This window comes from Cygnus olor, chromosome 14, assembly GCF_009769625.2.
Source record: "Cygnus olor isolate bCygOlo1 chromosome 14, bCygOlo1.pri.v2, whole genome shotgun sequence".
NCBI lineage: Eukaryota > Metazoa > Chordata > Aves > Anseriformes > Anatidae > Cygnus > Cygnus olor.
The window spans coordinates 725067-749855 of NC_049182.1; the positions used below are offsets into that span (position 1 = coordinate 725067).

A 24789-nucleotide genomic window follows, 5' to 3' on the forward strand; every position below is an offset into this window, starting at 1 on the left:
GGACTGGAAATAAAATCCTTGCAAATGTATACAAACTCCTGAAGAGCAGGAAGAGCTCAAAATGCTTTGCAGTCTGAAAAGAGTAGAGGAGCATGAGCATGCTTTCTCTTACACGGACACGTACATGAGCCACTTAATCAGCTCTACAAGAATTATTAAGATAAATATCTCTTGGTTGTGTTTTCATCTCTAAACTAACAATCCAACCATTTGCATAATCTCCATCACTGTAGCAGAAATGTGACTGCCACCATGCAAGGTTAGCATGAATTGCTGAGGATTTGCCACAATACATTATGCAATTTTTGTTGTGGTTTTAATGAATAAATTCCAGAGAAGGCTGTTATTAATTAAGCTACAATATGGCATAGCCAGCTAGCAGTGAGAAGATGCTAACTTGATCTGAAGGATCCATCTGTGGAACTTTCTCTTTCAGAACTGCAGCCCAGTTGTCACCATACAGCAGAGGGAATCTTTGGCAGCGTTTCAGTGCGTCATTATGCTAGAAAGGTGCCTTTGGAAGACGGAAATAAATTGGAAGCATGGGGATTCATTGTGAAATGCCTGCCAGAGGCAGGTAGCATGGGGACAAGACACAGTCCAATATATTATAGTCTTGGGTGTGAATAGATGAAAAAACTCCAAGCATATGCTAAGCTACCCTCCATATGAATAACAGTTTCTAATTTGCTCAACACGTCTCTAATAGCCCTGGCAGTCTCTCTTTTCGTAATTAACATCTTCATTTTGTTGCTTTCTAAAGGTGCAACGTATTCAGGCTCAGAGGAACTCAGCCCCTCGGTGCCAGTGGTGGGCAGTGTGGGCAGTGTGGGAAAGGGCGACCCTTCTCATGCCCTGGGCCAGCCGAGCCAGCAGCAGCGCGGCTCCCCTGGGGCCCTCTGGCCCCGTGGCATCGCCTGCAGCCTGCCGCCTGCGGTGAAGAAGTTTAGAAAAAGTGTAGAAGAATATAGACTGTGCCGTTTGTATGTGTGTACTATTGATTGGGTATATTTTAGCTCCTTGTTGGCATAGCTTATAAAACTGCCCTATTTCATCACTGTAGTGACTAAAACAACTGCTAACACAAATCATGTTACTTGGACTGTTATTGTTGGATCCTGCAAGGAGTGGAAGCACAGTGTTTTTACTCTTAGTTTCTTGTTGCTGTTAAAGTTACGGGCACCAGCCCTGTGCAGCCTTGCTTCTGGAGAACTTTAAATCTCAACTTTGCCTCTTATTTTGTATGTAAACAAAACCCAGAGGTGAATGCCACCGAAGCATGGGAGTTTCCTGATGCAGATTTGTGTACATGGTCCAAATCTAATCAAATCCATCCTTATTTAGTCAGGAGTAGAAACTAAGTTGTGAAGAGCCAAGATCTGTCTCTTGTCCCTTACCTGCTGTAGGATTTGTCTGGTTTGGCAGAACGAGGGCTGGTTGTGGATCCATATGCATAGATGCAGTAGCACCTTTGACAGCGAGCAGTCCCTGCCTGTGAGACATTTGTCACGTACAGATTGCCTGCACAAGGACAGCTCTGTTACATAGCATATGAACACAAACACATTTTCTAAAAGCAATTGTATGCATATCATGGTTATCCCCATAAACTAAAGCGTATATATTCAGAATCATTCCTGGGGAATGCATTTTAAATCTTGTTTTCAGAAAACGAAATGTTCCCGAGGTGTCTGTGGCCTGATGCTGGCAGCAGGCCCCGCCGGGCCCCAGGGCCTGTGGCACCCGCCAGGCGCCATTTTGCTTGCCCTCCTTTCACTGCCCTGGAGGCCATTTAGTGTGCAAATATTCAGCACTTAGGAAAGCAACTTGGATTAAGCACTCAGTTACCCTCTTCTCCACTGGGTAGCAGAGCAACACACAATTTGTGCCATTTATCTGGGCACATGGGAAGCCAGGGGCGAGTGCAGCAGTGGTGCTGCAGCCCCAGCAGCGTGGCTCTCCCGGCGGGACGGGGCCTGGCCCCCTCGCTGGAGACCCTGGCCAGCAGGGCAGGACGAGGCGGTGATACCTGGGGCACAGGGGGAGTGTGTTGGCCCTTCTGGGGGTGCTGCTGCCCAAGACCCAGGCTGCGGATCTGCCTCGGCGCTGATCGTGCCCCAGCCCCGCGCTGCCTCGCAGCAGGGAAGCTGGCTGCGTGAATTATCCCCAGAACACAAAAGTTATTTCCCTCCCACAGCTTCTCCTATCTGTGTGACCTAGGTACCAACTCAGAGCACATGCAGAAAGCCACAGGAGTAAAAAAAAAAAAAAAACAGAAACAAACAAACAAAAAAAACCACAGCAAAACAACAAAAAACACCACATATCTATTTAAATAATGAAATAATGAAAGTTGATTACTATTTTAAGCCCTTTATCATGTAGAGGCATTTCAAGCTCAGACACCCTACTCATCTCCAGCAGTGAGATAACTATAAAGGCTTTTCCTGCCTGCCCTGCAGTTTGACAGTACTGGAGTTTCAGGCAATTAAAATCACTTCACATGTCTCTAGTGTACCTGTTAGTCTCTGTATTCTCATGCCAACATGATTGAGACTTGAAACAGCAAATTACCTTGTTTGGAGGAGGTGTTTTATGGGTTCTTTTACTTAATTGCTGCAAGGTGAATATTTCAGTTGGATTAATTTAACTAAATGACACTTGAGTTACTATATTGCTTTGGGACAGAGACAAGGAAAAGCCCCTGTGCCAGTACCTGATGCAGATAAAACACTTTTTTTTTTTTTTCCTATCCTTTAAAATAAAGCTGCAGCCTTTCCTGTGAGTACTTCCTGAGCAGATTATGAATACCCTGGAGATGCATGTCCCAGACATCTAACGTTTAGGACCAGCATCCCTTGCACGTTTGGCTGTGTGCATCTCAGGCAGGCACTGTGACCCTGAAAAACACAGCAGGGCTGGGGCACGTGCATCAAGCTTGGGTAGCGGCTAAAGGTAGCACAAAGTTCTTCCGTCTCTGGGACTTCAGCGTGTATGTAAAATGCGAGCGATGTTTGAATTCTTGACTAAAAGAAGGTATTGTATTTATGCGTTCCCAAATAGTAATGCCTTTATGCAATTACGTCCGTGCCTGAGCTAAACTCCAGCTCCAGAGGCAACCCCGAGCTCTGTGGCCAGCCGCCGTCCATGCAGCACAAACCGGGGCCGTCGGCTGGCGGGACCCCGGGGCCAGCACTGATGCTGCGCGGTTCAGCTGGTCTCTGTGGTCTGGTGCTATGTGTGAGAGGCCTGTCAGCCCTAGAGGTGAGAAGAGTGCACTTTGTTAAGTTAGATTCTTTTTTTCCCTTCCTGAATACTTAATGAAAGCTCTGTGGAGGAGCTCCAGCTCTCCTTGGGAGGTGGCTGTATTGTCCTGGCACAAACAGACCCCAGGGGCACGTAGCTCAAAGTCCTCCTGGAAGGCAGGTGGGAGTGTGCACACCCACGCGTTTCAGCCTGAATTTGGCATCCTGCATACATCCAGCCCCTCCTGCAGCACTGCCAGCAGCACCGCGAGCCCCGTGCAAGCGGCTCATTCCTCACGGGAGGCAGTGTCACCCCCAGGGTGATGGATCCGGCGGCAGCCGCCTGCCCCAGAGATGCTATCACAGAATGACAGACTCCAGTTTGTGATTGATCACACAGAAACCCCAAATGACAGGCTTGGTGAAGTCTGAGAAAGAGAACTTGGGCAAAGAAAACAGGGGGGAAAGATAATACTTATTAAAATAAGGGACATTAAAATAATAATGTCCTGTAACGCTACGCTTCTTCAGTTGCCTCCCATTTTTTCCACAGAAGTAAAGTGGTTTTCAGTTGTCCTTACTTTCCCCAGAGTGCCACAGCAGACATTTATGGCTGAATAAATATATTCTCCCCTGCAACCTCCGTTTGTGTTTTGCTCTCTCCAGCAACTGCACATCTGTTTCTGCCGAGCAATCACCTGTGTGTGATGCAGAAAGCACTGGAGTGACTTCACTGTGAGCAACAAGAGCAAGAGCTGGGGTGAGCTGAACTCTGGGAATCTATGAAGATGAACTACATTTTTGGCATAACATCACTGACAAGAATGTCTTGGGAGCTACAAAACAATTTACAAAATACACCAAGGTATGAAACATTATTAATTTTTCAGTGTTCCCCACCCCTGTATTTTGGGTGAAATCTCTCTAAACCTCCCTCCCAAGAAATGATAGAGAAACCCCTTCAGCTCAGTGTTCCCAGATGGGAATGGCTGAAAACAGAGGCTCGAACATTGCTCTGCCCCATTCCAGAGGCTTGCTGGGGGTGCCAAAACCAGCCATGGACAGATCATCCTAGGTACAGAGCCACACGGCCAGAATCTTGTATCCAACGTCTAACATGGGCAGGCATGGCATTGCTGCTGCTGGCATGCGAACGGCCCTTCCTCTGCCTGGGGTTTTCGCATCTCTCTCTAGTTACTGTTTTCTTGAACTGAAGATCAAAATGCAGCTGCTGGACAACAGCTTTGGGAAGATGTCCTGTCTTCTCTGGTGGATTTCCTTAGTAGGGAGGTGCGTGATGTGGTGTATCTAGGCACAAAAGGTTAAAGAGGGCCAGGGTGCTGCTTGTCCTTCCTCTGCCTGGAGGAAGATGGCAGGCCCTGCTGCTCTGACAGTGCTTGACACAGATTTGGCAACGGATAGCAGGGAAGTTCAGCGTGCATTTGGTATTTCTTTAGTTGGCTTTGAAAGCTGTACATTCAAAACAGTGAAAGCAATGGGCCCAGCTGCACAATACTAATTTTGTGTTGCAACTTCATTTAGATAAATAACTCCTGTGAGTTACTAATAAAAACAAATATTAGCTTGTGTCAGAATTAGTGAACAGTTCTGATAACAGGAGCATCTATTTTTAGTTTTCTATTAACCCAGTTCAGCCTAACATCAAGTTGTATTAAACTTAGAAGATACAAACAGGATCCGTGCTGGTTAGTTATTTGCCTTGAAACATGCCAAAAGCATCTCTTCCGCTTCGCGTAGCAGGTGGGATAAATGTGTAGCTGAAAGGCAAGTTATCTGTCTAGTCCCAAGCAACTCTTATCATCCGGTGCGTTAGTAGCGGGCGTTGAAGCATTAAGTAGGGCAGCAGGCTCAAGCCAAGGAATGAGCATAGCAGAGGGCCACCAAAGACGTGGACCAAGGAACCTGCCCTACAAAGAACATTTTCCACAGCTGGAACAGCTGCGTTTGGCTGGCTGCATGGAACAGCTCATAGAAAAGCAGGCAGCCCGAGGCGCTTGTGGACAATGCTGGGAAGGTTTTGGCATGGCAGATGCCGTCTCTGCAGAAGGAGGCATGTTATTAGGGACGTGTTAGCATCCGTTTTTGAACATTTCTGCCATTGATGCTAGAGGAGGAAATCGCACCTGGGAAGCTGAACGCCTGGTCCTGTGTCAGCAGTGCTGAATGCCAGAGGCACAGCACTGTCGGTGTCATCCTTCCCAGGTGTGTTTACCCTACCGATGCTGGGGTGTGGGGGTTAGAGAAAGGCCGTGGGCTCTTGTGCTGGCTTCTTGAGAAACTGAGGCCCAAACAACACGATTTGGTGTTTACCTAATGAAGTTTTTTGCTGTTTATTGGAAAATTTGTTCAATTATCTCAAAGGTTACTATTTAGAATTTATATCATATGAAGTTACATATTCTCCCAGAGCAACGTAAGAAGAAAAACAATGTAAACAGAAAAATCCAGACCTAGTTTAGTTTCGCTTAGTTTAGAGCAGAGAGAATGTGCTTGATGATAATTCTTGAGAAGTTTTGCAAGTTTTTTTTTCACTGACTCCCTTTTTCACCCTTTTCCAAATTTTTAGATTTTATCAACTAATTTTATTTTATCAACTAACAGTAGCTTTGACATTAAGTGCATTGCTAAAACAATTAGCATGCACAATTAAATCTATACTTATACTAATTTTTCTCTTCATGGGAAGAATTTTATTTCAGCTCCTCATTATTTTAAAGCAATCTGCAGAAAAAGTATCATTAGGAAAATTAGGCTGATGGCATTTGGGGCGAGCTAAACGCACTGTTAAGCAAATCAGAAATTAGTGTAAATTTCTTTCATTTGACTTCATTTGCTGTGAATCAAGTTTGATACTAATGATGAAAAACAGGTCAAGCTTTTAAAAACTTTGAGGTCTTTCTGCACAACAAAACTGAATAAAAGTGCAAAAGTAAAACCTGGATTATTTTTTTTCATGATCTAAGCTGGAATATTTTTAATAATTCTTTTTTCTGTTGAAACCAAGGTGCAGTCTTGTCTCAGAGAACATCATACGTACATGAAGTATGAAGTGTTTCAATGTCTCAGAAACAGGGCAAGGTATGCTTTGTGTGTGCCAGCAGAAGGCAGAGGGACCTTGGCGGAGCTGTGCATATCCACATCTGCCTGGTGCCAAGATCAGGTTTTTGTTCACTGTGCTGCTCCAAAAGTGCAGAAAAAGAAGTGGATGAGTTTAGTCCAGCATGATAACTGATATTTGGGATCATTTTTACCTAATGACTTGTATTTTGCTGCTTCACACTGAGCTCAGATGTTGCTGCATTGTGGGATGCTCACTGAGTCTTTGTTTTAGTGTAAAACCACTTCCTCTGCGGCACAACTGGTCCTTGCCCTTTGGAAGTGCATGGCTTCTGTGTATTGTGAAAAGGCTCAATACCTGGATTGTATCTTGTGATGTGATAAATATATAAAGGGTAGGAGAGAAAAGAGAAGAAATTAAATGCCACAATTCTACAGTTACTTGTATACCTGTCTAATAGCAGTTGGAGTATTCAGGGTAGAAAATTAGATGTCATCAGTACACTTGGAGAAGTACAGAAATGTATCCTGTGGGCATTAAAGCACCAAGGAATACGGAGAAGCTGCTGCTGACTAGCAAAATAGCAATCAATAGATAATACAAAAGGAGAAGAGAACAAACATACAAGCAAACCAACCAATCAACCAAAACCAAAACTAAAAACAAAACCAACAGAAAAATACAGAACCCCGAGAGCATTCCTGAAATTTTACTATTTGTAGAATCACTTAACATGGTGTTTGGTTGCATCAATGTCCTCTGTCAGAACATTTTTGCATCAGAAACCAATGCATTATTTACAATGTAAATGATCATTTTGTATTTATTCAAAAGCCTTTTCAATTGTGCTTTGTTAAATCATGAGTAAAGCCCTGAAGACAGAAGTCTCTGGACAGTCTGTGCTGCATACTGCTGCAGCTCATGCCCTCTTCCTCTGAAGTCAGCAAAAGCCACAGCAGGAGAACACAAGAATACGTGGGCCCTTTTCTGTGCTCGTCTGATAAGGTCCTAAGTGTATCAGGTGCTATGGCAAAATGCTGGAAGGTTCTGAAGAGCTGGCGGTTTCAGCAGGAGTGTGAGTACTCGGAAGATACGTGGATTGGTGGTACTAAAACCCCATCTCACTCCTATGAGCTTGAGCTGAGAGGTGATCCCATGCAGGAGGTGCAATGGAAGGTAAGATTGAGAAAGGGTTGAAGATGAAGCAGAAGATAAGTTCCGTGCTCAGAATCTCCTGATCAAAGACAGCCAAATACTGAAAGTTTGCTTCACTGTATTTTCCTTCCCGCCTTTCACTGGATGTGAATGAACAGGGAAATCTTCCATATACTCTCTCAGTGTATAAAAAAGATGTGCTTTGATTTGAGAATGGGATGCCATTTTGACTGGAATGGTAGAAAGCACGTCAGTAGTTTAACAGTTGTAAAATTAGAAGGAAAGAAAACCCCAAAGAGATGAGAAAATAACTCGTATTAAAGCAATAGAATAGTTTTATGCTATAATAGCATTCTGTGCGGCTTAAAGCAGCTCAAAGCAATGCTCTTCTCACAGTATCTGCCAAATCCTATCAGGAGTGTAAAGTGACATTATGAAGTCTCCAGATTTATTTTCATGTCATTGGGCTGATTTGTGTCATTTGATGAATTGCACGTTTGTAAAATCAATGTTATTCACCCTGTGTATTTTGCTTTTGTCAAAGTTCTCTGCTACAGACAATAGCAATTCATGTAAGAGTTATCACTTCATAAGATCTTACCATCACCTTATTTAAAAAAAATCATTTTCCAGTAGTGTTGGTAAAAAAGATTAATGGGATACAGGAAAATACATTAGGTGAATTCTCTTTAATTTTGCTTAATCACATCTGCTATTTTTTTAAACACGAGGCAAAAGGGAAAATTAAATCTGTGTGAGAGGCACAGGACAAACTCTTGTTCTCTTGCTCATGGCAGTTGAGCCCAGGACGGGTCCGTTAACCCCTGATGTGACTGGGGGATGGCTCAATCCCAGCCTGCCTGGGCTGGACACGTCGTAGGCGACTTCAACTTGATCCTGTGTTACCCCTTAGGGCTTCTCCAGCTCCTTTCAAGGCAGAGAATGGGCAGGTGTGCTGAACTCGAGGCTCTGAGGAGTACTCACAAGTGGTGAGATGAACCCACTTCTGTTGAGCAAGGTAAGACGTGCACCTGGGTTGGCAGGAAGGACTCTGTTCATGTAGGCACGCCAGTGCAGTGATAGATGGGGTTTTGTCTTCAGTAGTTGTATGCAATAATTAATCCTGTGAAGGCTTAGAAACCAGAAAAATGTCTGCAGCAGGACATTGAGTGGGAATGCTTTTAAAATTCTCTTGATAGGTGCTGGTGATTTTTAACTGTATTGAATTATTTAGATGGAGCCTTTTGGTCCTCCAGGATCTCCGCTGAAAGTGCTGTGGCAGGCATTATTCCTCTAATTTGAACAATGACCTTGCACGTGAGGAACAACTGCCTGTTGCAGCTTATTGCCATAGGTAAAATTATTCTGGCAAACACAAGATAAAAAAGAAGAGCATCTTAGTAGTAATATAACTTGTGACAGTGAGTTGTTTACAGGTTTAATGATAGCTTACAGATCAATGTACATTGCAGGAAGTCTCGTTCATCATAGTTTTGACTTGATCGTTACCTTGTGGCAAGTTCTCCACACCTTTCTGAAAACCATCTGCACCCCCCAGCAATTCCCCTTGAGCAGTGCCTCCACGATGCGACCACCTCACACCTCACTCTGGTTGGTACCCTTCTTGAAAGTGTTATTAATCTGTTGACTTTTGAATGTGCTGTGAAATCAAAAGTGACTCTGCTACTGTTGCTACATTTACGTTAATGTATTAACATAAGTATTAATAAGTACTGGACTACATGTGGCAAGTCTGACTCACTGACTGTGATTCTTCAAGGTCTTGATTGACAAAGACTATCCTTCCTAATTTCCTGGTTTTAAAAACAGAAATGTAATAAATAAATAAAAACCTGTTTCTTCTGATCATGTGTTCTTTTAGACAAATTATTTCTTGACTTATTTTTTCTTGAAGCTTATCAGCTTTTGCATTTCATTTTCAAGTTTTATTTATTTATTTTTTTGCCTTAGGTCTTGTCAGGTAAGCTGACTTTGAGAGGAACGTTTATCAGCTCTATTTTAGTTTTGTATGCAAAGTTTAGTGGCTTTTCTGATGACCCAGCATAATGTAATTCTATTTTCTTTGTCTTTTGTCTTATCCTTTCTCTCCTCTCCTCTCCTCTCCTCTCCTCTCCTCTCCTCTCCTCTCCTCTCCTCTCCTCTCCTCTCCTCTCCTCTCCTCTCCTCTCCTCTCCTCTCCTCTTCTCTTCTCTTCTCTTCTCTTCTCTTCTCTTCTCTTCTCTTCTCTTCTCTTCTCTTCTCTTCTCTTCTCTTCTCTCTCTTCTCTTCTCTTCTCTTCTCTTCTCTTCTCTTTTCTCTTCTCTTCTCTTCTCTTCTCTTCTCTTCTCTTCTCTTCTCTTCTCTTCTCTTCTCTTCTCTTCTCTTCTCTTCTCTTCTCTTCTCTTCTCTTCTCTTCTCTTCTCTTCTCTTCTCTCTTTCCTTTTCCTTTCTTTTCCCACACCATACTTCTATTAGATACTGTATTTGATCACACATAACAGTGAGCTTTATCAATCATATGAATTAAGTAATAACACTGAGCGGCTATTTGCTCTATTCTGGCTAATTTTTCATAGTGGTATAGGATTTTAATAGCCTCACTTGAGCTGTACTGCATAGTTAAGAACACATCTGCTGAAGAATAAGTCATCCATTTGAATAGTCTAAATAAATAGATTTGGTCCTGTATTGTAATTAACTCAAGTTTTCAAATTTGTAATTGTTATTCCAAAAAGGGAGAACAGAATGAAAAATTCAGAAATGTGTCATAGTATAATTAAATATGTTTATGGCTGTATCTATCCATCTCTTTGTCTATCAAAACCTACATCCTTTCCTTCCTCTAGAGCAGCATAAGACTTGTTAGTGCTTTCTACACCAGTGTTTTAAAACTTTGGCTGGGCCATTGCAATCGTAAGCTGGTAGATGTTAGGACGGGGAAAAAAAAAACAAACAACTTGTACAGTGACTTTACTGTCAATGAACTGAAGCAGATGAGGTTTGTCAGACCACTTTTTCTGTGTGTGTTTGTGTGTGGGGGGGAAGTAGTACCAAATTAAAATGTATCATCTTGACCTGACTCTCACAGGAAAGCCTTTGGAATACCTACAGACAAACGCGGATCAGTTACTTGTCCTGTAAGATGCAAAGAGAGAGAGAGAGAGGTGCATCACTGCTGTTTCCTGAAGCTGAAGTGTTGAGGACATATATCAAATCCATGTAATGGAGGAGCATCACATGGGAAACACAGCCTTCAAGAGAGATTTTAATGGTAGGTTAAATTCTAGTTCTAGGAGTGATAGTTGAATGAAAGTACAACATAATTATGGATTACAGGTATTAAGTTGCAGAGCAATTGCAGTTGTCTCTCAATATACATTTCTTGTCATCCTCTACTGGGGCTCTGCTCCTCCTGCCAGTTCTGGGAAGAAGGAGATGATTCAAAGAGCAGCTAAAATGATTAAAGCTAGGATGGGATTTATGAGCAAAGATTAAAGAATTAAATATGTATAGGCTGTCTAAATGATGACTTAAGGGGAAGTATAACTTTTTATGAGTGTTTGAAGGTTACAAATATAAAGGATTGGAAGAACCATTCAGCATGGCACAAGCAGAATTGCTAAGAGTAATGTGGTGATGCTAAGAAAAAGTAAATTTTCAAATGCCAGTAATACCATTTGATCACATTTATGTAAAGAAAAAAAAAGCCAACCTAACTATGTGGAAATGACAGGAATGTAGGAATGTCTTCAGTTCTCAGGTTCTTAGGTTTTTAGTTGCTACTCTTCTCACAGGAACGCAGCCAGCTTGCTGATGCAACGCTTGGCTGAGGTGCACAGTGACATTTCCTACCTGCAACAAGAGAAAAGGTGTAGTTAGATGCACTGCGGAAGAACTCTAGCAAATGGAGACAGGGTTGAATTTCATTGGTCTTCTATCAAAAGAACAACTGCTTGTGGGGAAAACCCCACTGCTGCCTGCATCTACCTTCCTCTCTGAAGCTGTTGTGAGGGAACCTGTTTTCTCACTGGTTTTGATACATGGATAAAAATCTATTCCTAGGGTGCAAAGTGGGAATTTCGTTGTATATAAAAGTGGTAGATGCTGGGTGGAAAATGGACGAGGTTAAAGACCTTGTTTGTCCTTGGATCTGAGTTATAGACTATGGCACGTTCCCAGGCTGTAGACTAGATGAGCAAGATTGATTTGAAAAGATGCCAGATTAACTAAGGTAGAACTAAAAGGAATTAACATGAGAAAAGACTGCCTGGTTCATGGAGATCAGCTCGGCACTCACAGGCCAGGCTGTCTGGAAGGCTCTAGGAAACACCCAAAGAAGTATCTGCACTGATGAAGAGCTTATTGTTGCCTTTGTCTTAATGTTTATGTATTTCATGTCATAATCAGAGGTGCCATATTGCCTGTACTAAGAAATGTGAAGTTCTACACACTGGTTGCAAGTTGAAAAATATTACGTCATTAGTAAAGATAGAAAATCTTGTCATTTTTCTAGTTGAGACCTATAGCATTAAGTAGGTTACGGAAAACAGCTGAGAAGTTATAATCCATACTGCATCACATCACCCCAAACTGTGTGACTATGTGGCTTGGGCTTTCATTTGTTTTCTTTTGCTCTTTTTCTGAGATGATCTAAAGGAGACATATATATACATGTATTTTTGATATGGGCTTAACGTTCGTATTAGGAATCATTTATATTTCAAAACCCAAGTGTTATACTGGTTGAACACCAAGCAGGTTTTTTTCAATTACCTTAATGCACTTTCCCAAAGCACTTCTTTTTCTAGGTAATTTGTTTTTATATCTCACCCAGAACTCTGAAAATGCAGGGAGGCCTTCTTATTGTTATCCTTGAGTGATGACCCCGAGTTAAACAGCATCAACTAAATATCTGCAAGGTGGCTGAGAACAAGTTTCTGAAGACTGTTCTGGGAAGCGATGGTGGGGTTGGCACCGCAGGAGCAGAGCTGGGGCAAGTGTCCTGGCACAACTCCTCCAGCCCCTTCTCACACAAAGCAATTCGCTTACTTTGGACAGCACTGTGCCCCCATGTCCCCAGGGGGGACAGAGTGCTAACATGCTGGTACCCAGCATCACCAGCATGGAGCTCAAGGTGGGACCTGGGACCTGACCCTCATTTTCCTAAAGATTTAAACTAAAATGAGAGCCGGCTTTGCCAAATTGCCACCTTCAGATTAACTATCCTGAGGCAGACAATGTTTTGTTGCTCTGTAGGGGAATTAGATTCATATATTAGACAAGAAAATCACGTAGCACCCTTTAGGAGCTTCTCTAGGTTTTATTTGGGGATGTATATATATATAAATATATATATTTTGGGATGTGTGTGTATATATATATATATATATGTATGTATGTATATATATATAAAAGAATATATGAAAACCAGAGGAAGTATTCTTATTAACTAGCTAGGTTGAAATATGGTTGTGTTGACAACACATAATAAGATACAGACATTTCAACTAAAAAAAACCAAAACACACAAAAATCAAATTATTTCCCAAAGATAGGCATCATGGATGAAATTGCCTCCATACGTCACACTAATTAAAGTCTATGAGATTTGCTGTGACTGTCAGCTGGTATTTACTTTTCTGCTTAACTGTCTGATAATGGTGCTGAATTAACCAAACAGATGATCTTTTGATTTCTTTGCATGCCTATGTCATGTCTTACACTGACAGGTATCTTTTCTGACCATTTCATCAAAACACAAGCACTGAAAAGTTACAGTGGATTTAGTGGTTTTTTTTTTTTTTTTTTTTTTTTTTTTTTTTTTTTTTTTTTTTAAGCCAACGGGATCAATGGGATGTTTCCATTGCATTCCAGGAGATCTACTCTATTAAACCTCCTCTGAAAGCCTCCTGTGACAAAACAGCAGCAGATTGCATTTTTCTCTTTCCTTAAAGCACTTTTCAGTCCATTGAGGAGCCTTGTTGCCACTTTCACATGGACTTTCCTCCTGTCTACAGGCCATCAGTGGTGCAGAGACCACGCACCAAGCAATGCTGATTCTCCAGATGTGCCCAGAGGTGCCCAGGCAGCCAAGGAGGAGACACCCCTGCACTGACCCAGCACTGGAGCATCCTTGTGGGCTGGACCGAGGGAAATAAACGGGCAGTAAGAGCAGCTGGCACTTTGAAAAAGGGGTGGTAGGCCGGATGGGGTCAGCAGAAAAATATTTATAGTGGAAATGGTGGAGCTTCCTTTGCACAGCTGATTTTTGATGTGATTCTCTTGTCTTTAGAAAGATGAAACTCCAGTAAGTGATCCTGCATCTTAACAGAGCTGTCAGCAAATGACTTCTGTCCCAATGTTTTGGTGCCATTTTTCCTGAGCGGCCTGTGTAATCGATGGTGAATCTTTACATGCCCAGAGTGAGTTACTCAGATCCAAAGCCATTCTGGAAACAGTCTGTCTGACAGCCTTTTTATTGGCAAAGAAGCTATTTAAATGAGAAACCTGTGTGACAGATGAACTAGCTGCCCCATGCGATGGCAAACGGAAGCTGATGAATTCTGCTCGGGCAACCAGGTGACCTTTCTGCTTTCCACTCTAATTACTTTCCTGTCAGATGTTCAATTAGAGTGACAGGGTCCCAAATTCCCAATGATCTCTGTTTTGTCTTAGAAGATTAAAGGGTGGCAACTATTTTCAATATGATTATCATCATTATCTCTGGGAGATTTTATACTTCAGAAGTCAAAGTCATAATAGCCCAGCTCACTGCAATTATTTGCAAATTGCCTTAATGTATTTTCCAGAAGCTTTTCCTTCACTTTGTAATTTATTTATTTGCTAAGCCAATAGAACATTAAAATGTTAAAATGTCTATGAACCTATATGAAGCCTATCTGATGGTAACTTGCATGGACTCAGCCAGCATCCTGTTTACCCACCAGTAATCTTATACATATTTTGTTAAAATACCCCTATGGATGTTCTTTTAAGTAAAATACTTTGAAGAATTCCTCCCTTTTTTCTTCTTTTCTTCTTTTTCTTTTTGGAGATGTTGCAGTAGTTCTCTATGGTAGTAGAAATGTTTGTGAAAATATTTGTACAAACCAGTATAGGAAAATATCTACAGACAGAAAACATGGTTGGCTTCTCAAAACATGCCTTTTCTCTGGAAGCATGTTTCTAAAGTGGAAGACTGACCCACCGAGGAATGGAAACAGCAGTGTACTGGGAACCACACAGTGGGGCTCCATTTTCTGTTGCAGAAGCAAGCAGGTCTAAGAGCTACTGGGGTGTTTTTGGGTGCACTCACTGAATGCACTTCTTATTCTCAACGGGGAGTAGAGGATGGAGAGATGATGTGCTCTGTGTATTAAACTGAAACTAACCCAAATAGCTTATAAAATACGCTCAGCTAATTATTCAGGAGTAATTTACAGACCAAGAGTTACATTGCAATAATTGTGAATAATGAGTAAACCACAAAAAAATGGTAGATGGCTTGCAGGCATTTTGTGAACAGAAAATGAGGCTAAATTCATTGAATAAATTAATTGCTATGGATTATTCTTTCAGCTTTAATCTGCCGCCTGCTGAAAGAAATCTGTGCAAATGGAAAAGCCGGTCCATAGCTTTCATTTTGAAATGTGGCTGCTTTTCACTGAATAGAAGAGAAAAGAGGCCTGAAAGGCTTTTTGCTGTGTTATAATAATGTATCATGCTTGTAACACAATTTTCACCTTCAAAGTTTTACCTGCCCTTTGGGATGGGGCAGTTTTATAATCCCATTTTATTAGCGAGAAGCAGATGGAGAGCCTGCAGGGAGGAGAGGTGATTTTTCCCAAGGCCACACATTGTCTCTTTGGCAGAATTCGAGTTGGAGCTTGGGATTTTACAGTCCCTGGCTGATGCTTATGATATTTTTCTGTTTGAAGACTTCCCTTTCCTGCAAAAACATGCATAAGGGGAGATGAACAAAACAACCCTAAGCTGATTTGAGGCTTTGCCAATGAAAATGCAGAGAAAAAGAAGAAATGAGAAGATGTCCTCCAGTCCATTTTAGAAGATCAATCCTGGCAAAGAGGAATTATATTTTAAGAACCAGGCAGATTGTCTCAGATTTACTATCTTAGAGGACAGAAGTGAAGGCGAAGCATTTTTCTGTAAGGATTATGATTACCTAACAGGGTCTTATCATTACCAGGAGAAATGACCCTGGTTTAGAAATGATCTGTTCATTTATAAGTAGTTGTTGCTTTTTAATAGTGCAGGTTTTTCTTACTGCTATTAATATTAATAAAAATAAAGTTAAGGCCCATGTCTTTACTTGGATGAAATTTGTGATTTAAAACATAATTTGAAGAGCCTTTTAGATCAGTCCCTGGATTTTATAAGCTGCTGGCAGCAATTTATGTGGATGTTAGACCACAAAATCCTTTCAGGTACTGAATACAAGCTGTCTGTAATGCCCTAGCTTGCAGCAGCCTTTTCTTTCCCGACTTGGTTTGGCGTGGCCAGGTGCCTTAACAGGGTGTCCTTGAGCTGGAAGTGTCTTGTGACAGCCTGACAGCTTAGGACAAGCTCTTTGCTATTAATGGGACTCAGAGTGGTATCACTTGGCTCAGATTTATGTACTGTGCAAGTCATCCCTTTGAGAAAGCTTTAGCGTTCCTCCATGTGCTGGAACTGACATCCCCTTGCTGCTGTTATTTATAGCTGGGCACTTTTGCACCCTGCCTGACTTGCTGCACGGCGATAGTAAACAAATCTATAAGTACTCTCTCATTTAGCTTCCAGTCTGAAGTGAGCGGGATAACACAGCAGCCAGCTTGGCCGTAAGGGCGTGCTGTTGCTGGAGAGTTTTCTTGAACAGAGTACAATTACCCCATCTGGCATGATCATATCCACTCATTTTATCAAAATAGATTCTTCCCCTCCATTTGATAAAGTTTAACAGAGCAGAACAAGAACCCAAATGTTAACATGAGCCATAAGGTAACACGAGAGGAGGCACAGTTCCGTCAGTCACAGGGAGCCATCTGAGGAGGCCAGGCTTTCCCGCTCCCTCAGCAGAGGGGATGCTGCTCCCACCGAGGGGTGCCGCAATGGCGCTGCCCTTCCCAGGGCTCCCAGTCTTCTTTACTGCAGATTTTAGTCTTTGGCAATCCTTACAGAAAAAAAGTCACCTTTCTCGTTGTGATCTCCACTGCTGGAATAGAGTTACAAAATGCTGACTGTCACATCATGTTGGTTTTTGTTGCTGTTGGCTTCTTCAGTGCGTACCTTTTTTGAGCATCCCTCAGTTCCTGTTCTTTCTGGACAGGAAAGCCTTTCCTCTTCTGAGGCTGCAGGTCTGAGGGCCGTGTTTATCAGAAATGTCTAAGCCCACTGCTCCCACGGGGCACTCCCAGATTGCCTGGTGTGTGTGTGTTATGCGGTGTATGTTCAGCGGTCCCTGCACTTGTGCAGTGATCTGTGTCCCCGTTGATCTGCTATTAAAAAAGGTTCTTAATTTTCTTGTGCAGCTTCAAGCATTAAATGAGAGTCAAACTTCCAGCATTCCCTTGAAATGACATCAACATAAAAAAATTAAAATGTGTCTTTTCCTGACGTGACTGAAGCTGTAAAATGATTTGTATAAAAATGAAAATCAAAATAAATAAATCAAAATCTTTCCTGCGTGTTCAGGAAGGTTAAACCTCCAGTAGCAATAGTAAAAAAACATTGCACTGAGTTTTGCAGAATAATGTCACTCTTTTATTTTATTATACAATGCAGTTCACCCTAAATTACATTTTCTTCTTTTAATTTATTTGCATGAAAAAGATGGCATGGCATAAATCATCTTGTGTAGGTTGCTGGGTTATTTGCATTTCAGAGGTTGTTTTTAACTTTGGATTAGAAAGGAATTTGCAATTGAGAAGCTTTGAGAGGCATTAACTTTTAGTGATTGGTGATTCTCAAAAGGTGATGAACGATGTTCATTCTGCTTAGGACAAACCTCCTGAAGTTTGTGTCTTTCTAAAAAAGCTTGTCTGAGGCAACGACTGAGAGCCGGTGGCTCGGCCGTCATTTCAGGAAGCAGCTCCTGTGGGGAAGTGGGACAGGGATCCTGTGGGATCAGAGGCCCGTCTCCGCAGACTTGAGTGCAAAACCTGCCCCAGAGGCACGGAGGTGCAGGGTCTGGTGCCTCCTGAGGCGGCTGGAGACCAGGCAGGAGACCTGGGAGGTGCCTGGAGGTGCTGGTGCTTCAGTGCCGAAGGGCCCTGAGCTGTGGCCCGCTGTGGTGCCTGGCCTGGCCTGCCTTGATGCTCCTTGAGGACGAGAACAGGATTTTTAACATCTAAGTTGGTCAATCCTGACACTTTTCATTTTTGCTTAGAACAGGACAGTGGGAGGAAAAGTGCACTGCCACATCTGTACTGTTAGAGCTGCTTTTTGGGGGAAGAGGGAGGAGAGCTTGCTGGGCTGGAGCAGCGCCGCAGGGAGGCCGGAGCTCCGGAGTGTGCGTGGGCTCTTCTCGCAGATGGCGCCGCGGTGCTGGCTGCTGGCCTGCCCGGGGCCGTGGGCTCCACACAGCGCTCCAGCACCGGGCAGCCAGGCCCCACGCCACAAGCAGAGCAGGAAGGAGGTCTGTGGGTAGTCGGAAAGGTTCCTCACGAGGAAGGAGGATTTGGAGAGCTGCTTAGAATAGAAGTTGGTCACACAGGTCTGTGCAGCATCTCCTGGTGCATTTGGTACTGCTCTTCCTTGCTGTCCTTGTGTAACAGCATCTGGCACAGGGCAACGGGAGCTCTGGAAGGCTTTAAGGAGGCTGCACATGGCTATTTCCTGCTAAAGAAAGAAGTATGATGAGATGTTATAACTTGAATTCAATACAGCATGGAGCACACAGGGAACAAAACAGTAAAATATATTTTATTAGTGATGAGCTGAGGTTGCACATGAAAGAGCCTGTTAAACACCTGACAAGTTAAATGCATTATATTTCCCTTCAGGAAAGAAGTAGTCAAAGGGACAAGGCTGATGAACTGAGCTTATTAACTTGACTTGGCGGTGATGAGAGTGATATTGACAAAAAGGCTGCGGTAGACTTCAAACACACTTCCTGCAGTTGTGAGCCGAGAGCACTGCTTTGGCAAAAGGTGGGAGCTGCTTTACACGGGGATGCAAAGTCTGCAGTGAGAGCCTCATTGTCAGAAGTTGAGCACAGGTCAGGAGTTGAAAGCAGTGAAACACATCCATCTCCTGCAATGGGTGGGAGCTGGAGACCATCAAAGCCAGCCCCACTGTGGGCATAATCGAGGTGACTGCTGAATCACGGGATGAAAGGTACCTGCTGGAGGAACGAGTCCACTTGCTTGCTAACAGGATACTATTCACAGCTCTTTAAAAGTGTGGGGAAATTGATCGTCACTTCACTATTCTCCTTGCTTATTCATCTGGCTATAAACCTTTGAACAGGTTGCTTACTGCTCCACTCAGCTTATTCTCTGTTAGGGTAGATCTACAGTCAAGTGGTCCTTAATGATACACAAACATCCTTATAACATTTGTAAATTGAATCCTGGAGCTGGCTGGGACTATCTCTAAGTGTCCAATGCGGAAAATAATTTCTAAAGTCCAAGGTGACACCAAAACACCTTTACCATGCTGAAATATGTAGTATAACAATTATTGTTTTTTTTTCTTCTTACAGAGGACTGCTCCTTTATAGTTTTCTTCTTGAGATGGCTTCCTTAGCCTGAGAGACTATAAGTCACAGCTTTTGCTAAGTATGACTCTGACCTGCTTGTGCTTGAATAATGAGTTCTTGTATTTGTTGTTTTATCTATGCCTCCTTTACTTTCTGTGTGGGCAACAGCTATCTAACTTCCACAAGTAACTTTTTCTGTATCTTTGCAGTATCTGCCTTTATGTCCTGGATGTAAGTTGTTCATTAGTACTAGGAGTGCTTGTCTTTCATGACATCTGCTTATTGCTGGTCCCCCAAAGACCAGCAGAGAAGTGCAGAGGAAATTGGCAGATCTAATTTGATTACTATTTTGTCAAATGTATACTTAAATGTGTGAAGATTTGTCCAGAAGATTTCTGCCTCTTATTACATTTCTTCACGTTAAAAGGTGCTTTCTGTTTGTTGGGTTGGTTTGTTGTTGGTGGTTTTGTTAGTTTGTCTGTTTGTTTTTAATGAAGGTGAAAGAACTGAGTGAGGCAACCTGATGTCTTGTACTAAGCTGTCAGTTTAATATGTTCTGCTAATGTCAATACTGTCCAGTCAAAGCACCAAATCCTGGTCTTCTCCAGGTGGACAGCCCTTTTTGTGCCTGCAAGCCAGGGGCTGCGCTTCCTGGTGTGTTTCCTAAGTGGTAGTCCAATGCATGTTGCTCTCGGCCAAGTTTTCTGTGGAGTGGGATAACGGAAAGACGTAGATCCCAGTTGTCAACTCATTTTCAGTGGAGAAAATGAACAATTTTAGTTCTTTAAATGGCGCAGAGGAATTAGTATTGCTTGTTACAGCTCTCCTAATAAGCAAGGGTTTCATGGTGGAGGAGTTGCACAAAACCACCATTTCACCCAGTGTCCCTATTGGACTTCTTCCCAGGCAGCCCCACGTCACCATGGGGCTTTGTGGGCTGCTGCGGGCGCTGCGTGGGAGGGTTCTGCTGCGAAGCTCTTCTGCTCAGACCCACAGTACCATCTCGGTTGTCACAGAGACAGAGAAATAGCTTATCTAGGAATGTATTTCTTGGTGTGGTTTACAAAGGATGAAATGACTCTGCCAATTTTATGAGAGTCGTCCTTGTAAGCCTTGCCTGTGTATTGGTTTGTATGAGTGGCTTAGACTTGAGGCTTTAGTCATTAGCTCTTAAAAACTTGTTAGTATTTGAAACTATGGCCATCTCTTCTGCAATAGAAAGCATCTTTTTTCCAATGCCTTCCTCTTATCCCTCCGTGTTATCCCTGCTATTTTTTCATGTTACTGCTCCTGGAGAATATTGAGGCATTCTCTCAAAAGAGATTCTTGTATTTATTGCTCAACATTATGATTACTATTGTGTAAAGAATATGTGAAAATGTTTAAATCGGCTCTTTTGCATTCACTAACTTGTATAAACCCTTTAGAAGCATGAGAATTAGAGGGAGTGTCATTGCCTGGTCTAAGCAAGAGCAGATATACTACTTTGAGGGCTAAAAGAACTTATCAGTATCTGAATGCACTAGCCTTTTTTTCTTTTTAATAGAAACTTAATATTCTACATATAAATCATTGCCAGGAGGTCTGGATCACATGCTGAGTTTCTTGGCCGCCCGCTTGTGTTCCTCAGTAAAGTCTCCAGAAGCTCTTCATGAGGATATCACAAAGGAAAGGATACTGAAATTTCTGGGAGGTAAAACCATACATCTAATTGTGGAAAGCACAGGCATGGTAGTACTCCGTGTTAAAAATATCTGTCCATACACTTAGGGAGGTGAAGAATGGTATGGCACGTCCTATAAATCAACACCCATGTCTATTCTGTCATAGCCATACAATTTAGGGGTTACATTAGAATATTTATAGAGATGCAGGTGTTATTTTCCCATTTCTGTAACTTTTTTGTTTTGGTAGAATTAGTATTCGCTGAATTGATGTGTATACATTTTTGTACTTTCTGTTGCCTAGGGCTATTGCACTTCAGTCTTTGATCTTGCACGCTAAGCTGGTTGGAGGTTGGCCAGTACTTGGATGAGAGATTTCATAGGAATTTTGTGATGCTGGGAGGAATTGTTTTTGACTGGAGATGGCACTTTCTCCTGTGAGTCAATGCCGAACAAATACCCCTGGATGGCACCAGGGTGCCTGGAATGTCACAGGCTCCATCTGTAGAGGAGACATAAAATGTGGCCATGCAATATGGTTTCCTATGAACTACACACGTCCTGGCCAAAATAAGATCTATGTAATTAATCCTGCAGTCAGAAGTTTCACATAATATATTATCTCTCTCTCTTAACCTATTGCTGAGGTTTTCTGTGCAGAGCTGCAGCATTTCTGAGAAGGATGAAGGAGATCATGTCTGTGGACAGATGTAGTCATTATGACAGCATTTATTGTTGTGTATGTCTAGGTGTGCAGGTACAAAACAAGTAACCATATAAATGTTTAGCCAGTTAAGAAAGCCTGTTAACTCCCACTTGAATAGAGGTGTGGTTGTTTTTGTACACACTATGGCCCATAGACTCCTTCCTTTCCCAAAGGGACATGTAAGGAATCTTGGCACAGAGGTGCTTGGGGCTGGATCCACAAGCTGCCTCTGAGAGAGACCTGGGGAGTGTGCTTTGAAGGGCTCTCTGGTGCTGCAAGGGGAATGTCCTGTGGTGGGAGATTTCCCTACATGAATGTGGAAAACATCGGTGAAAAACTGGCCATAATTTTTAAAGCAGAGACTTTTATAGCAATGTTCTGCAAACGGTGTCTCATTTGCCATTAGAGAGTGACCCCTTAATCACATTGACAAGTAATCACTCACATGAGTAATCCTATTGACATCAGTTGGACTGGAGCTGCATCATTATAATTTAGCAAATAACTACTCAGTTGTTTAGAATATAAATGCTTCTAATTTATGTGGAAATTGAAGGCATTTCTATCTCATTCATTAAAGAAAACATGATGTGAATTATCACTTACTTAACATATCTGGGAAAGGCAGTTTTAAAGCTGCATAATGCAATAAATAGAATGAATCTTTTTTTTTCAACCAATGGCTACGTGAGATTCCCAGTTAATGTTTCCTGTGTTTTTCTGTTACCCAAATGGTAAACTCAAGCTGAGTTTAACGCTGGCTTCTTTCCAGATAAGTCATCGTCAGTGGTGAAGACCTTTTGTTTTGAATTTGCTTAGTTCATTGGTTAGTGGTGGATGACTCCAGTGTGGTCGGGCAGAGCTGCATGAACTTATAGAGTTAATATGAGTGAGGAGCAAAAATATTTATCTGCCGGAGATTTGCTGATACAACACTTGGGTTATTCAAAGTGTGGACAAGCTGTAATAACCTGTTGTATTTTTTGTGGACTGGAGTATGACTCCACTTTTTTGGAAGCCATGGAAGTCCACTGTCTTGCCAAATTCTAGTTTGGAAATTGGATCTCCTCTCCTTAAACTTCCCTGCAGTTCCATGCTAGTCAAACCTTGCCTTTAGCACCTTTTCCCAAGCCGTGATCAGCATTCAGCTGCTGCCACGCTGTGCCCAGGGGACAGTGAGATTTAATCCGTGTTTTGGGGTTCTTCAGGCTGAGTACTGAAATAGCCAGCAGTACCACCACCCATGTTGACTGTGTTTGCACAAGCATAATAATTTTCCCTGATTTTCAGCCTGGTGAAATGTTAGGGGTTTAAAATTTCGATTAGTCTTGAAGGTGGTAGGGGTCGCCCAGATAATAGTTTTTTATATCTTTTAAGACAGTTTAAGACAAGTACTGTTTTCCTCTGATTTGTCCATCGTGAACTCAATCCAGCGTTCAGTAAGGCGGTGGGGAAGCCATTTCCCTCAGTGCCTCTGGGGTCCCATGTGTGTGAGGGGTGCCAGACCCCGGGGTCGGGGACAGTGACCTGGGCTGAGACTCCTCGGTGGCTGGCGGCCTCAGAGCCGAGGTGAGACAGGGAAGAGCTGAGAAGCTCTTTGGGTTTCTCTTTTTCTCAATGGGATCTCATTTTGCCCTGTGTACACTAGATAGCACATCCTGCAAAGAGCAATACCTGGTGCTGGTACAAGCTCAACTACAAAGTGTGGAGTGGGCTGGGGAAACAAAAAACGTCTTCTAGAATAAAGAGAGAATGCAATGAAGCATATGAACAACAAGAAAATCCAGACCCAAGTGTATGTAAATACATATGGCACAGCTTTTCTCAAGCCACACTTTTATTTATTTTGGTAGCATGGTTGGAACGCTATTTTTGTCTCTTCTCCCTTTGTTCTTATTGTGAAACACATTGTCAGAGCATTCCTAATCAGGAAGAGAGAAGTTTCAAAGAAGAGATTGTCTCTTTTTCAGGACATTCTCCCACACCTGAGAAATGGATGCATTTTTGGTAAATACCCATTTTTTTTTAGGAAAAACTGTGTGCCAGCTGAAATTCCTGCATAATCTCCTGTGTAGCCAGGGTAGATAGCTTAAAAAGAAATCTCTGTAGTAACACAGGAAGAAAAACAAACTGATAACTCCTGCCAGATTGATGGCTTCTTCCTTCATCTAAATCTTTATAGATTAGCATGTCTATTTTCTTTTCATGGATATGTTTGTTTGCACTATATCATCTAACCTAATCTGTAAGGGAAGTATATTTATCCTCGAGCTGTGAGGCATTTATACTGTTCACTTGTCACCAAGAATGATGGAGAGGATAGGTAAGATAATTTCAACCGTATTAAGGGCTGAGAGATGACTATAGGTATTTTGATAATAGGACGCTCAGAGTGAATGAACTGAAATGCTTTTGTTACATATTAGCTAAAAATACACCTTCTGTTATGGTCTTTTTCCTGTTTTTCTTCTGTCCCACTGCTGCGTGAGAGCACCTGGCATAGCTCAAATACAGGTAGACATCAATAGCCACTGCGGGCTCACCCAAGGGACCACCAGGGTGAAAGATGGGAGGGTGCGTGAGGAAGAGAACCTCCAGTTCACAAACAGTGGTTTGGGTTAAGTGACCTCAGGTTGCCATTTCCGCACAGTTCCCCCCTCTCTTGTAAATGGCAAATAGTTCTGAAGATGGGGGAGACACTTTTGGGCACAGTCAGTGCCAGGGATGATGCAAAATTCCTGGTCACAAGGGTACTTCTGGATGACAATCGGCTGGGGATTTATTTCCAAACCTAACGAAGCAGATGATGTCTGAAAGCCCTCTCCTAGTCTTTATTCAGTGGGCAGCCCATGTGCAGGTAAGACTACGTTAGCTATCTGCTATTTCGTATTCAGGTGTCAAAAGAGCTTTCCTGCAGCCCTGCTACTTTGCCAGATGCTCTCCATTTTCTGTGCATTTGATCCTTCCTTTCTAAGCTTAACTCTTTGTAACTGCCTTTACTAGCTTTCATCTTACTGATTTCACAGTACTTCCACAATCATCAAGAGTGTTTTGAATTCTGATCCTGTCCTCCAAAGTGCTTGCAACCACTCCCAGCTTGCTGTCATCCACAAATTATATTAGTATCTTCTCTACTCCAGCATCTGAGCCTGTTCAGGAGCCTCCGCTTCATCTGTCCTCTCAGCTTCACAGGGGACACTAATAACAACCCTTTGACTGGTGCTTTTCAATATATTTGTAGC

The 24789-nt window shown here is 42.5% G+C and overlaps 1 long non-coding RNA gene across 3 annotated transcripts in view; it reads left to right on the top strand.

The window, feature by feature from the left end:
- The window catches only part of LOC121077929, a 29406-nt gene extending 7155 nt beyond the window's left edge, over positions 1-22251 (top strand). For 2 of the 3 annotated variants that reach the window (XR_005824371.1, XR_005824370.1), the window contains exons 2-7: positions 437-3264; positions 3912-4110; positions 6271-9090; positions 10568-10750; positions 13497-14058; positions 18480-22251. This is a non-coding gene — a long non-coding RNA (uncharacterized LOC121077929). The remainder of the gene's footprint in view (positions 1-436; positions 3265-3911; positions 4111-6270; positions 9091-10567; positions 10751-13496; positions 14059-18479) is intronic. The other variant, XR_005824372.1, reaches the window with a different exon arrangement.
- Positions 22252-24789: the final 2538 nt, after the last annotated feature.